The sequence below is a fragment of the Dama dama genome, chromosome X (genome assembly GCF_033118175.1).
Source record: "Dama dama isolate Ldn47 chromosome X, ASM3311817v1, whole genome shotgun sequence".
In the NCBI taxonomy this organism is placed as follows: Eukaryota; Metazoa; Chordata; class Mammalia; order Artiodactyla; family Cervidae; genus Dama; species Dama dama.
In genome coordinates this window covers 120027196-120043198 of record NC_083714.1, presented here as the reverse complement: position 1 = coordinate 120043198, position 16003 = coordinate 120027196, and positions in this window count along the sequence as shown.

The following is a 16003-nucleotide window of genomic DNA, read 5'->3' as shown; positions in this document are numbered from 1 at the left end:
GAATGACCTGGGTTGGGGTTAGCATGTGTAAGCTTTTATATATGGGATGAGTAAACAACATAGTACAGAGAACTAGACTCAGTATTCTATGATAAACTATAATGGGAGAAAATAGTTTTTAAAAGATGTGTAGACATATATACATACATGTATATGTATAACTGAGTCATTTTGGTGTACAGCAGAAATTAACACAGCATTGTAAATCAACTATATTCCAATTAAATTAAAAAGTGCAAAGCATACTTTGATTACATTGAAGGCTTACATTAGCATGTTTTTAAATTACTTTCTATAGTCTACAGTTTAATTTTTAATTCCTTTTTATTTTTACAAATTTTATTGGAGAATAGTTGGTTTACAGTGTTGTGTTAGTTTCAGATGTATGGCAAAGTGAATCAGTTATACATATACATATATCCATTTATTTTAAGATTATTTTCCCATTAAGGACATTACATAGTGTTGAGAAGAGTTCCATGTGCTATACAGTAGGTTCTTAGCCTACAGTTTTAAGATACATGTTGTAAAATGAAGACTGGTTCTTGCTTACATTTGAATACTAACCAGTAATCCCTCTATCATAAAATGGGTGGACTATTATTTAGAAAGAGCTGATTAGGGTAAACTTAAAAGTAACAAGGAGTGAATTCTCAAGAAATTGAAAACCTTAATGGCAGTATTTTATGTTAATTGTTAGGGATCTGAATCATTTCCCCCACTTATGTAATTATCTAAGATAATTTTAAGCACTATGACTAATAGAGCTTCAAAGGATAAACAAGCTGGGAATAAACAGGTATGATAACTAAGATTTTTATGCAAAGCTCACAAATTTATTGACTTGGGGAGAATAACATTTCTGGGCTATTTCCCTTCTCCACAATGATCTATGTTGGTTGAAATGTTATACATTCTATAATGGCGTATATGCATAGGTGATTTTTTTAAAAATCTATCTTTAAATAAAGCCAATGGAGAAATGTGTTGGTTACGGGAAGTTTATCAGTACTGAGGCCAGCAAAAAAGAAGGCAGAAATGATTCAGACAATTTGGTGCTTATTCATATGTACACAATAGCTTGCTGGTATTTTGATAGGAATTGCATTAGAACTATAGAATAACTGCAGGTAAAATGACATATTTACTCTATTATAGTCCTTAGTCCATGAACACAGTGTTTATACCATTTAGGTCTTTAGTTTTATTTTTTTTTTAAAGTTTACAGCATATAGATCCTGTATATGTTTGCTATGTTCATAAGTATCCCCCCTTTTTGGAGTTAAGATGTTGTATTTTAAATTTTGATTTATAGTATTTCACTTCTTGTATATAGAAATATAATTGACTTTGTATGTTGACCTTGTATCTTGAGACCTTGCTGGACTAACTATTTCTATGAGTAATTTTGTGGAATCCCTAGGATGCTTTACATAGCCTATCATAACATCTGCAAATAGGGACAATTTTAACTTTTCCATCCTGGTTTTTTAAGCTTTTTTATATACTTTTTAGCATTTTTGTGCTGGCTAGAATTTCCACTACTACAAAAGTAGTAGGAATGAAAGCAAGTATCTTTGCCTTGATCCTGCTAAGAGAAAAGGCTTTAAAATCTTCCACCATTATTATGATGTTGGCTATAGAATTTTTGTAGATGTGCTGTATCAAGCTGAAATCCTCTATTTCTTGTTTTCTAAGGTTTTATTTTTTTAATCATGAATGGGTGTGGAATTTTGTCTAACTTTTCTTTCTCTGTGTCAATTGATAAAATAATGTTTTCATTCTTTTTAAGCTAGCTATTATGATATACCAAATTTTGTTAAGAATTTTTGTCTCTATATCCATGAAGGACATTGGTCTGTAGTCTTCTTTTTTTTCTTATTGTACCATGTTTGTCTGGTTTTGGAATCAGATTTTTCTTGCCTCATAAAATGTGCCTCTTCTATTTTCTGGACACTGACAGTTTTCTTTAATCGCATGAAAGATGTCATGTCATTTTCTTTTGGATTCTATGGCTTCTCATAAGAAATTCTGTCATTTCATTTCTTTTTGCCTATAGATAAAGTGTCCTTTCTCTTTCACTGCTTTCAAGGTGTTCCCCCCGCCGCCCCCGCTTTATCATTAGTTTTCAGAAGTTTGACTGTGATGGGTGTAGGCATAGATCTCTGGGTCTCTCAGCTTCTTGCATCTGTAGGGTTTTGTCTTTTGCCAAATTAGGCTATTTTTAAGTTATTATTTTTTTCAAGCTATTGTTCAGCAACACTTTCTTTTTTCTCTCCTTTCAAGACTCTAGTGACATGCATCATAGATCTTTTATTATAACCCTGCAAGGTCACTGAGGATCTGTTCATTTTTTTTGTCAGTCTATATTCTTTCTTGTTCATATTGGGTAATTACTATTTGTTCTATCTTCCTGTTCACAGATTTTGCCCTCTGTCCCTTCCAATCTGCTACTGAGACCATCAATTTTATTTTGATTACTTTTCAGTTCTAAAATTTCATTTGGTTCTATATGTCTTCCATTTCTTGCTGAGACTTTCTAGTTTTTATTTGTTGCAAGCAAGTTTGTAATTCCTTATTGAACCATTTAAAAAAAAATGGCTGCTTTAATACCCTTGGAAAATAATCCTATCACCTATGTCATTTCAGCGTAGGTGACTGTTGTCTTTTTTCATTCAAGTTGAGATTTTCCTTTTCATGGTTTGATGAATATTTTTAAATGGAAGCCTGGAAATTAAGGGTATTATGATATCAGACTCTGGATCTTATTTAAACCCTCAGCTTTAGCTAGCCTTTCCTGGCAGTGCTTTGGAGGAGGGTGGAAAGGGGATTGCTCCCTTGTTACTACTAGATAGGGTTCGAAGTCCAGGTTTCCCACTCAATCTATGTTGATAGCTGAGATTACTTCTCTCTCTGCGTGTGTGCAAATTATACTGATTTGACAATATTTTAATTCCCATTAAAACTAGTTTTAACTAGTTTTAAAACTAGTAAATGGATATCTGGAGCCTTGTGAATTCATTCTTAAATATTCAGAATTTTTCCAATGGACAAAAAAGAGTTAAAACTTGGAAAACTCAAAGCATATCTTAACTGATATTTCCTTAGGCAATGAACTCTATGACACTTGCAACATGATTTGATTTTAGAGATTGGTACTATACAGTGATGCTATCTATAGAGTCAAGACAAAGGGCATTTATTTACTTATTGAAAGTGAAAGTCACTCAGTCTGACTCTTTGTAACCCCATGGACTATACAATCCATGGAATTCTCCAGGCCAGAATACCGGAGTGGGTAGCCTTTCCCTTCTCCAGGGGATCTTCCCAACCCAGGAATTGAACCCAGGTCTCCCACATTGCAGGCAGATTCTTTACCAGCTGAATCACAAAGGAAGCCCAAGAATACTGGAGTGAGTAGCCTATCCCTTCTCCAGGGGATTTTCCTGACCCAGGATTAGAACCGGGATCTCCTACATTGTAGGCAGATTCTTTACCAACTGAGCCATCAAGTATATGTAAAAGTTATTTATCTGTATTGCAAAAATATCAGATGCCTAACTCATGTACTGATTGTCAAACAGTTCAGGAGGTAAATACATAGGAATTAATGAAGGTGTTTTAAGATTTCTGAATAAAGGAAAGTTATTATGAGTACAAAGAAATTAAATGCATTGATGTCAGAGAACTGAGGATCAGTCCCAAGATGTCATGGTTCCATCTTTTATACTATATCAGTCAAGGTCCTGGCAAGAAACAGGCAGACACAAAAGCATTAGCAGAAAATGATCTGTTGAAATAACCATGGACAGAGATGTAAGCAGGATGATGAGAACAAATAAAAGATGGTGAGTCATTCAGATAACAGTAAAAGGGGGAACTCGTTTCCACCTCCTGGTCTGATGGGTCAGAGGGAGGGAATGATGTTGTCAGAATAGTAACAGACACAATCAGCAGCAGGAGTTTAGTGAGGCACACAGAAAGTGGAGAATAGATACCTGAAACTCCTTTTCCACCTGCCCTCTGATATCCTGCTGTCACACAATTTGCTGATGGAGTGCAGGAGGCCATGGTGATGGAGATGAAGAGCTAAGCTTCCCAGGACAGAGTAAGGCAGAGGATGTTGCTAAGTGGATGTGGTACTGGGGAATGGAGTCACTGATGCAAGTGTAGAATGATCAGCACATGGGCTCAGACCTACTGTATCAGTCTTGGAAGGATACTCAGTACTAATAAGATATCCTAGAGGAAAATATAAGGGATGAACATACCCTTTGCAAACTAGTTCTTGCCTTCATTTTTCAACTGCATTATACCTCTCTGAATTCCACTGAAGTGATCTCATGTGCTTTTCTATCACTGTATTTCAAATTATTTCAAAAGTTCACCATAAATGTTCTCCTTGCATGGTACTTTTCTCCTTTGCTGCATGTATAATAAATAAACTGGATATATATTTAATATGTGAATTACATGCTGGAGAGCAAATTCTATCAAAAGAGGAGTTGTGAATTGCTTCATTTCCATTGCCTATCATTTTGTTATGTATACACTATTGCCTCTGCTTGCAATTTCCTTAACTTTGATCCTTTGTCTGTGTATTGTATGTTTTCTTATCCTTCTGGGCTTTGTTGAAGTTTACCTTCTCTATGAAGATATTTTGAGCTTCACCCTTGGTCTCGTTTGTAGTTAGGTCTAATTACATGAATGCACTTTTCTACTCAACTGTAATGTTAAGGACTTAATGTTCTTAATGTTAAGGACTGGTTACTATTTATTTAGGTTTATATCAGTTCTCAAAAGTGTATTGAGGATAAGAGGAGGTTAATGATACCACTTGGAAAAAAAAAAAAAAAAGAAGAGGAAAGGGATGAGGGAGGAAGAGAGGAATGTACATTGCAGATAATTATAATACTCAAAATTAAAGACTGACTCCTTGGAGAGTGGCAGACCAAATCAGTTTTCAAGTATATGTTAGAAATGATTCTGACTCTTGCACTGTGGGATGACTGCAGCATCAAATACTCATTTAAACCAATGGCATTGAGGGACTTCGCAGGTGATTCAGGGACTGGGATTCTGCAATCCTAATGCAGGGGGTCTGAGTTTGATCCCTGGTCAGGGAACTAGATGCCATATACCGCAACTGAGAGTTCACAGGCCACAATAAAGATCCCACATGCATCACAACTAAGACCTGGTACAGACAAATATGTAAATAAATAAATATAGAAAAACAATAGCACTGAGCTGCAGAATGGATATGCATTTATTTATCAAGCATTTATTAGAGCCAGAGTATCTACATTAAGTCTGTAAGGTAAATAACTCTTGGTCCCTGCCTTCAAGGGGACTATGCTTTAAGTGTATTAAAAGAAAGTTTTAAATTTTAATCTATGTGTTAATTAATGAACTCAAATAAGTTTGATGGCATTTGTCTGGGGGAGGTACCTAAGAGAGGGGCCAGATTTTAAAGATAACACTAGATGCACTGCCCACCACAAGAGACTGTCAAATATGTTAAATAAAGCAGTGTATTGAAAAAGTTGTTCTCAATTGCATACACTACAAAAGAGGGAAAATTTCAAATCAATAATCTAAGTTCTCACTCTAAGAATCTATAGAGAGCAACATAAAACCAAACCAAGCAGAAAAAGGAAATAATAAACATCAGAAATCAAAGAAATTGAAAACAGAAAAGTAGAGAAAATCAATGAAACAAAGAACCCATCCTTCAAAAAGATCAGTAAAATTGACAAAGTGCTAACAAGAGTGACCAATTAAAAAAAAATGAGGACACACAAATGACCAATGTTAAGAATGAAACAGGTATATATAAAAAGAAAGATATATATATAGACTTGATAGATATAAAAAAAAAGATAATAAGGAACTACTATAGGCAGTTATTCACACAAATATTTGACAATTTGGATGAAATGGACCAGTTCCTCATAAAGCACTAACTATAGCAAATCACTCAATATGAAACAGATCATTTGAATAATTCTATAACTAATAATGAAATGAAGCTAATAATTTTAAAACTTCAGAAAAATATATCTTCATGTCCAGATGGTTTCATTGGAAAATTTTACCAAACTTTTAAAGAAGGATTCACACCAATTTTATACAATCTTTTCCATAAAATGGAAGAGGACACAATTCTAATACCTTTAATGAGTCCAGAAATAGCTTGATACAGAGCAAAGTTTTTTGTTGTTGTTGTTGACAGGGGAAAGCAATGGAACTGGAATGACTAAAACAATGTTGAAAAAGATGAATAAGGTAGGAAGAACAAGTCTATCAGATTTTAAGACATAATGTAAAACTATAATAATCAAGATAGCATTTTACTAGTGATAGAACAGACACACAGATCAATGGAACAGAATAAAGGATCACACAGATATGAAGAACTGATTCAGACAAAGATCCAAAAACAACTCAGTGGAACAAAGTAACCTTTTCAACAAATGGTGCTAGACACTTAAGTCTCATACCTTATACAAAAGAGCTAAAAATGGATAATGAATTTAGACTTAAAACATAAAAATCTAGGTATTTTAGAAAACAATAAAAAAAATTTTAGGATCTAAGACTAGGAATAATTTTTGAATTTTACATTAAAAACACTGGCCTATAGAAAAAGAAGGATTGATAAATCAGACTTCAACAAAGTTTTTAAATGTTTCTTCCTAAGGAAAAATAACCTAATGTAAAAATATCTGAAAACCACATATCCAACTAATGACTAGTATCAATAATACATAAAGAACTCTTAAAACTCATAATAAATATAAACAATAATAAAAAAAACTCCAAAAATTTATTAGGAAATGGTGCTCTGAAAAAATATTTGTTTGGCCAAACAGTTTGCTTGGGTTTATCTGTACAATATTATGGAAAATCCTGAACAATTTTTTGGCCAACCCAATAGTTTGGCAGCTTTGAATAAACATGCAGATGTTGTACAATACAAAAGTTTCACTACAGGGCATTAATTTCAGAGGAATGAAAATTCTTATTCACACAAAAACTTATACATAAGCAATCTTTGCAGATGTATTTATAATGCACAGAAACTGGAAACAACTCACTGAAAAGACCTTCAACAAGTGAAAGGCTAAACAAACTGGTACGTCTATCTAAATTAATACTACCCAGAAATAAAGAGAACAATCAATTTTATACAGTAACATAGAACACTCTCCAGATAATTTTGCTGAGTGAACAAAACCAATTCTAAAAGGCTATATACTGTATAAATCCATTTTTATAACATTATAGAAATGCCAAAATTATGCAAAAGGTATTCAGACTAGTGGTTTCCATGTCTAGGAAGCGGGGGGGCAGGAAGGAAGTGGATTTTGCAAAAAAAAATATTAACATGAGGGTTCCTTGTTGGGATGGAGATATTCTGTACCTTAATTGTTCTGTCAATATCCTAGTTGTGATATTGTACTACAGTTGTATTATATGTTATCACTAGAAGGGACTGGGTAAAACAATACAAAAGATCTATTGTTTTTTTAACAACTGCAAGTAAATCTTGTTCACTTGCCCAGTCGTGTCCAACTCTTTGTGACCCAATGGACTGCAGCACTCCAGCCCTCCCTGCCCGTAACCATCTCCCAAAGTTTGTCCAAGTTCATATCCATTGCATCAGTGATGCCATCTAGCCATCTCATCCGCTGATGCATGTAAATCTGCAATTATCTAAAATAATTTGAAAAAGATGGCACCCTGGGTTTGGCCCATGGCCAACATCTTTAGACCCTTGATACAGGACATTGACATATATGCACATAAACCATTAATAAGGGTAAAACACACTGGAGAATAAATGTTTACAATGATCTTTGCACTTGCTTTGTTCTACAAGGCTACGGGACTGGGTTATAAATAACATATTTGAGAGTTACAATTCTCTAGCTCAAGAAGAGTTTAAATCTTCAAATAAGAATTCTGGGTATCTTTTAATTAAACATCAGAAAAATAGGCTCTAAATAAAACTTTGTCCTTACTTAATATTCAAAATACATTTCATATATATATTTATTGAAAGCCTAGACCAACTTATTACTGCGCAAGAGTGACAAAAATAATACAAATCTACGTGGATGACAGTTAAATTGCAGCTTCAACAAATTTACAGGCTCAAGTCAAAACCTTTTCCTAATTTCTTTCTTAAAGTTTTAAAAAATTGCCCATATGTTACTTCTCCTGCTCTTATTTTGTGTCCATTTGTCCAGAGCAAGGCAAAGTTTTCACCCTGATAAAGTTTTGTAAAGGTTGACTGGGCCATCCTATAAAACAAGAGGTGACAGTGATCTTCGTCCAAAAATGCTGGTCCTAAAATTTGAGAACCTTTTTTGTTTTGCCTAATTTTCAAGCCCATGGCTACCTGAAAGCTTTACTGGCATCTTTGAAGAGTTCTATGAATTGGAGGAATCCTGACACTCAGGTTTCATTAGTTTCCTGGCAAAGCTGAAGAGAAGGTTAGAGAGGACTTGTGTAGCAGATGAAGCTACATATAATATTCTCATAACCTTTGAGAGAGTGACACAGTGAGAAAGACTTGTCTTTACTTGAGTGGCATTCTATTTTGAAGGTCTTACTAAACAACAATTTAAAATTAAATTTTTTTAAAAAACCCTCACAAATGATAATCATTTAAAATTTGGCTCAACATTTTTCCTGAGCCTCATAAGAATCTACTTACTCACTGAAGCCTGAAAGTGGAACCCTTTATGGAAACTACAGAAAGTATTTTATTGGACTCTGAGGTTTCAAAAATGGACTAGATTTAGAAGAGGATTTAAAACATGGCTTATATAGGTTTTACATCCCAAAGTCCATTTGATTTTTTAAAAGTGTTTAAAAATTCTGAGGTCTGGTTGCTTAAAAAATAGTCTATAACCCTTATTATATTAAACCTTATTGCTTAAATATCCCTATACTATGCTGGATCCAATTGAATTCTCCAAACCTAAAGCACTCGTAATTCCTTAATCATTTTTAGAATATTGAAAATTTTTTGTGAAGTTTCAGGGTTAGCCTCATCTTTAGGCTTTAGTTGGAATACTTCTAAGTCTGTTGAATCTTTGAACCAGGTTTAATATATGTGTTTAGGTTCACATGTGTGTGTTTACCTTTTCCATTATTATCTTTGTCTTCAAAGCTACATGCTTCTCTTAACATTAATAAATGAAGTACCTTTAAGGATTTCAAGATTCTGAGGTAATACTTTTAGAAGACTGGAGGAATGTAAGACTAAAGATAGGCATAAATTCCTATTTTTAAAATAGACAAAATGGAATTTGGAGAAGGATCATGTCAATAAATGTGCAATTTGAAAACAGGAAAGTTTGATAATACAGTTGGGTCTTTAAAGGGGGGTTTGTATAAAAATATGAAATTTGTGGGTTGAGACAAGGCTAGCAGCAGCAGCTAAATCCGTGAGAAAAGATAAACTGTGTTAGGCTCTTACTTCTACCTTACAATCCCCATTCCCCCCGCCCTGCTATTTCTCTTCATTTATTGGGAAGAAAGCAAAATGAAATAATTTATGGTGAAGTTGAACCTGAACTAGTTATGGGATTCAAGCAAGGAATTAAGGCATTTTCTCTGCCTCCCACTCTGATCCATTTTTCCTTTATAGGTGGTGAAGTGAAGTGAAATCGCTCAGTCTTTGCGACCCCATGGACTGTAGCCTACTAGGCTCCTTGGTCCATGGGATTTTCCAGGCATAGATGTACCTAATAGCAGAATATTCCCTGCTCTTCCTTTTCAAAATGTAAAACGTTGCTGTCATTCACTTATCCATAAGCTCTGATCACCTAATACATTGTTGTGGTTATTATTTTGCACAAAGAGATAACTTTTATATCACTAGGGATAAGAAGAATAAAAGATTTTATTTTACTTTCATTTCTTCCTTCTCTAATGCTCTTTTCTGTATGTTGATCCAACTTTCTGACCTACGTGATTTTCTTTCTCTCTGAAGGACTTCTTTTGACATTTCTTGTAAGGCAGATCTACTGGCCACAAATTCCCTCTGTGTTTGTATGATAAAGTATTTATTCATCCTTCACTTTCAAAGGATAGTTTACTGATATAGAATTCTAGGTTGGTAGGTTTTGTTTTTTTTTTCCTGTCAACAATTTAAATATTTCATTCCACTCTTTTCTCACTGGCCTGGTCCAAATCCCTTTTGGCCCTTCTTTGTTCTGCTATGTGTCTGTGAGGTTGATTCTTACAAATGACACCTTCTTAGGTCATTGGCTAACTAGCCACTGGTGGTCTTGGAATGAGAGGTACAGACAAGAGAGCAGGCAGAGAGAGAGGGTCTGAGGCATTTCTTTCCAATCCCTTCCCATCCTATTGGGGCCTTATTTTCCATGTGAAATCCACTCTTTCACTGTCCTACCTCATACTGGACTTGTTTCATGGATGTATTATTTTATTCACTTGAATAGATTGTTCTAAAATGCAATACATCTATCTCTTCCTTAAAACCACAATTTGATCTTAAAAACAACAGCAATAAGTAAGACATATCTTAAACAGAAACACTTTTCATTAATTGCAATTGACAAAATCATGATACACTTCAGTACATTATCATATTATTATTAATAGATAAAATACAGCAATTGAAAAATAATGAATATAGTTTATACAAATAATAGCAGAAATGTGAAATGAATAAAGTTTTACATATAATGCAATGTGATGAAGATTTATTTTATGTGCCAGTGAATAAAAGAAGACTCGACAGTGGGTGGTTATATTGGTGACAAATACAAGGAAGTCCATTTATTAGCAAACTTTTTTGCTTTGGATTGTTTACTTGACTAAAGTATTGGAGCTCACGGTTTACACTCAAACTGCACTCAAGAAATACAGCTATACTGAGACATTACTTCAGGGCAAAACAGAGACTAAATAGAGGATATGTCAAAACATGTGAAAATAGTGCATATGATGACAGAATGCTACTGGATTTAGAGAATCAAACTTCTTTCATTTGACCCTTAAGATTTGGGAAGAGGGACATTCAACAGTGTCCTACCATTGGTAGTCTGTATCCTGATAGCCGTATTTGTGTCCTGTAAACCCACCGACAGCTCTCAAAACACTCCCTTTATTGTGTTTCATTGAACCATCTGTGTCAGATTCTATTTCTTGCCAGGGTCATGGCTGATACAGGGAGATCAGAAAAATCAATAGCTTCTCCCTTTGAGGTAATAAAGTATAAGATGAAAATGAATGGGATTCATAGTTACTTTAATGCAGTATGCTTCTGTGTATATAAACAGTCTCTAAATTTTTCACAGCTATATCTGGTGGTTAGAGTATAAAATACTTCTTAGAAGTTAAAGCAATGGAATGTTTTGTCATTTAGAACAGCAATCATAATGATTCATCTGCTTTCAGCGTACTCTGTATGTGTGCTCAGTCACTCAGTTGTGTCCAACTCTTTGCGACCCCATGGACTGTAGCCACCAGGCTCCTCTGTCCATGGGATTCTCCAGGCAAGAATACTGAAGGAGGTTGCCATTTCCTCCTCCAGGAAATCTCCAGACCTAGGGATCGAACCTACATCTCTTAACTGGCAGGCAAATTCTTTACCACTGAGCTACCCGGGAAGCCCACAATGTACTATACTTAGTGATAAAAAGCCTAAAATTGTTTATCTCAATATTTGTGTCTACATGAATAAGTTGCTCCACTCATATATACACTCCACACTGCAAAAACATGGTAACTGAAAGAATTTATTACAGTGCTGCAGAATGTGCATGAAGTTATCAAGTTTGATTCCAAACTGTCTTATTTTTTTCTGGTCTCTGTGCCCCTAAACTAGTCCATAAGCTAACAGATTTTCCCATTGTACTTAACTAAAGAGATGCTTTCAAAACAGAACTATAGAAGGTGAAGTTTCAACTGATATATATGAACCACTGTGGGGAGGGGAGGTAGAAATGGCCCCTATTTTTTTTTCTTCATCTCAATAAAGTTCAGAACTTTATATAAATATCTTTGTTATCAAGCCTGCTTTTTCCCAGCTTATTATCTATGAAGCTGTATCAATCTGAATGTTTTACATGTTGGAAAATAATTGAAAACATGGGGAAAATGACACAGATCCATCCTAATTTATGTAAAATAATGTCTTTAGGGTTTCAACTACTTAAGAGGTCTTTGTTTATTTTAAAATTTAGAACACTGAGTACTTTCTAATTAATTTATCATCTGCTTTATGATACAGGGATTATTGGTTAATACTGGGATATAAGCAAGGACTAGTCTTCATTTTACAACATGTATCATAAAACTGTAGGCTAAAGAACAGTAATTCAAAAACACACTGATGCATGACTTTAATATAATTAAAAGGATGTTCTGCATTCATGAAAAATTATAGGTCTCTATCAATCCCTCTATAAATAATTATAACCTTATCACTTAAAATTATTTCAACATCATACACGTATGGTATATATTTAGTTATAGTCATTTAATTTTTTAAAAAATTGCCTCCCTTTCAAAACTGCAGGCTTGGACCTTTTCTTATTTTCCTTTTCTTTTTGTGATCATGTACACAATAGACGATAATACTATTATAGGTGTATAAGAAATACAAAAATATACTCTCACTCTAATCAATGTGAAGAACTGTTAAAAGGCACAAAATGATGAAAGAAATTAAAAAAAAATCTTATAAGTGGAGAGAAACACTGTGTTAATGAATTGGAAGACTCAACATGGAAAAGATGTTGATTTTCCACAAATTGACATGTGGGTTTGATGAAATTCCTACCAAAATATCAGCAAGGTCTTTTTTATAGACACAGAGAAGCTTATTTTAAAATATCTATGAAAATATATAGCCCTATAGTAGGTGAAACAATTTTGACAAGAATAAAGTGAGATGAATCATACCACCCAATGTTGAGACTAACTATGTAACTACAGTGTGGAATTGGTGGATGGACAGAGTTATAGATCAATGCAACAGAACAGAGAACACAGAAATACACCTACACAAACATGTCCAACTGAACTCTAAAATCATTGCAAAAGCGAGTCTTGAGTCTTGAAGATTCATTTCAATGGAGGAATGAGTCTTCAAGAAATGGTGCTGGTGCAAGTGAACATTTATAGTTAAGAAAATTAAGTTTTACACTTTATACAAAATTAAATTATAAAACATAAAACTATAAATACTTTATAAATGTATGCAGAAATAGTATTTGTGATTTAAGCAAAGGCTTTTTATACTTGACACATTAAGCACAACCCATAAACAGAAAAATGGATAAATTGGACTTCATCAGAATTTTTAAAATTTGGCTGTGCAAAGGAGCCTAATAATAAAGTAAAATATAAGACACAGAAAGGGAGGTAATATTTGTACATCACTCATACGGACATGGACTAGTATCTAGAACATATAAATTACTCATAAAATTCAAACATAAAAAAGGTCCACTAGAAAATGGACAAAAGACACAGATATATTTTACTGAAGAGTACATACAGATGACAAATAAGTAAATTAGAAAGACATCATTGCTAGCCATTAGGGTACTGTAAATTAAAACTACAATGAGATAACACCGCACATCTATCAGGTCAGCCAAAATAAAAAATAGTGACAATACCAACTGCTAGCAAGGATATGGAGAAACTAGATCACTCATACAGTGTTGATGAAAATGCAAAATTCTACCTCTGCTCTGAAAAACAGTTTGGCAGTTTCAAAAATCAACAACAATACCAATGACAAAACAAAATATGAAACCATCATATAAACCAGAAATTATACTCCAGGTATTTATTCCAGAGAAATGAAAACTTATGTCCATACAAAAGTCTGCACAAGACTGTTCAGAACAACTTTACTGGCTATAGGTCCAAAATGCTAAAAATCAATATGTCTCTCAATCGGGGAATGGTTTAATAAACTGTGGGACATCCTTCCCAATAAATGAATCAGCAATATACATTTGCAATAAAAAGTAAACTATTTGCTACATGTAGCAAACAACTTAGACAGATCTCAAGGGAATCAATCTGACTGAAAAAGCTAATCCTAAAGTATTAATTTCTGTATTATTCTGTTTGTATACTATTTTTGAAATGACAAAATTAGAGATATGAACATTGCTGTCATGGGTGAGATGATACAAGTTGGCAGGAGGGAAGTGGGACTTATAAAAAGGCACCAGGAGGAGTCTTGTGGTCATGCGAGTGATCTAAATGTTGGCTATCATAATGGATGCACTATCCTACATATGTTAAAACTGTACTGAGCTAAACACACACACAGAAACCAGTACAAGTTAAAACTGGGAGATCTGAATGAGTTCAGTGGTCAGCGCCAATATTCTGGTTGTGATATTATACTATACTAAGATATTACCATTGGAAGTAACTGGACAAATGTTATAGAGCATTTTCTTGCATTATTTGTTACAACTGCCCTTCATTTTACAATTAGTTCAAATTAAATGTTGAATCAAAAAAATACAAAGAAAAGGAAACTTGCTCAAGCTTCTCCAGCTTGTGTCCCAGCTGGGACTCAAGTGAAGGGGAGAGGACTACTCTAGTTTCTGGCCATATCTTTCTAGTGGCCCTTGGAGGTCCCTGGCTGCAAAGAGGTAGACTAGAATTGGCCCATGGGCAAAATTTAGCCACCATATAGACTTTCTAACTTCTAAGCTATCATCAGATTTTAAATCCAACATTGGCTTAGAGATACCTTTAGGGAAGAAACATAAATCCTATGGTCTTGATAGAGTGTATAGGAAAGCAATGGTTAAGATCATACTCTGTCGACCTCTGTCATTCAACAGTGTGTGTGTGTGTGTGTGTGTGTGTGTGTGTGTGTGTGTGAACATGTGATATTTTGCAGCAGTAACCTCCAGTTTCCTTAGCTGTTAAATTGGAGGTCACGACCATACCTAGCTCACAGAGGTTGCTTAAAGACACATATCTAGCAGAAGGTAGATTCAAACCTAGGCAGCCTGTGTGAGAGCCTCTACCCTTAGGATCTCATCTGTTCCTCCTGGAAACCCACATCTCCCATGGTCCCTATTCATGAGTAAGGACACCCCAGTTTAATTCACTCTGAGGAAGAGAAACATTTCAAAAGTTGCACAAAACCTGCCTAGTTGGTCTTGCCAGCTTAGGTTATTATGCAAAGCAAGGACTAGTACTTCCAGTCATTGCCCGGAGGGTCACTTCAGAGACAGAAAAAAAGAGCTCTTTACAGAGCCACCTCGAAGAAGGATGACAATTCTTTTACCACCAAACAGCTGACAAAGGTTTCTTTGATTTTAGTGGCTTCATCCAAATCCAGGATAGGGTGCAGTGTGGTGTGTGTATTAGTCGTTCAGTCGTGTCCGACTCTTTGCGACCCCATGGACTGTAGCCCGCCAGGCTCCTCTGTCCATGGGATTCTCCAGGCGAGAATACTGGAGTGGGTTGCCATTTCCTTCTCCAGGGATCTTCCCAACCCAGGGATCAAACCCAGGTTTCCCACGTTGCAGGCTGACTCTTTACCGTCTGAGCCAACAGGGAAGTCACCAGGACAGGGTAATCTCCCGCAATCTCTTAACAATGGAGGCTCAGTGACAATTCACCATTTGTCCTTGCAAAAACCCCCAGGATGGTAAGTACAGGAACAGTTATTATCTTTCCAGTTACACATGTGCTATTATTCAATGTATCTTATGGATTAAATATGCCTATTTCATCAACTCATCCCCATCAATCTGTGATGGAAAGAAGCAAATTTGGAGAAGGCAATGACAACCCACTCCAGTACTCTTGCCTGGAAAATCCCATGGACGGAGGAGCCTGGTAGGATGCAGTCCATGGGGTCACTAAGAGTCAGACACGACTGAGCGACTTTACTTTCACTTTTCACTTTCCTGCATTGGAGAAGGAAATGGCAGCCTACTCCAGTGTTCTTGCCTGGAGAATCCCA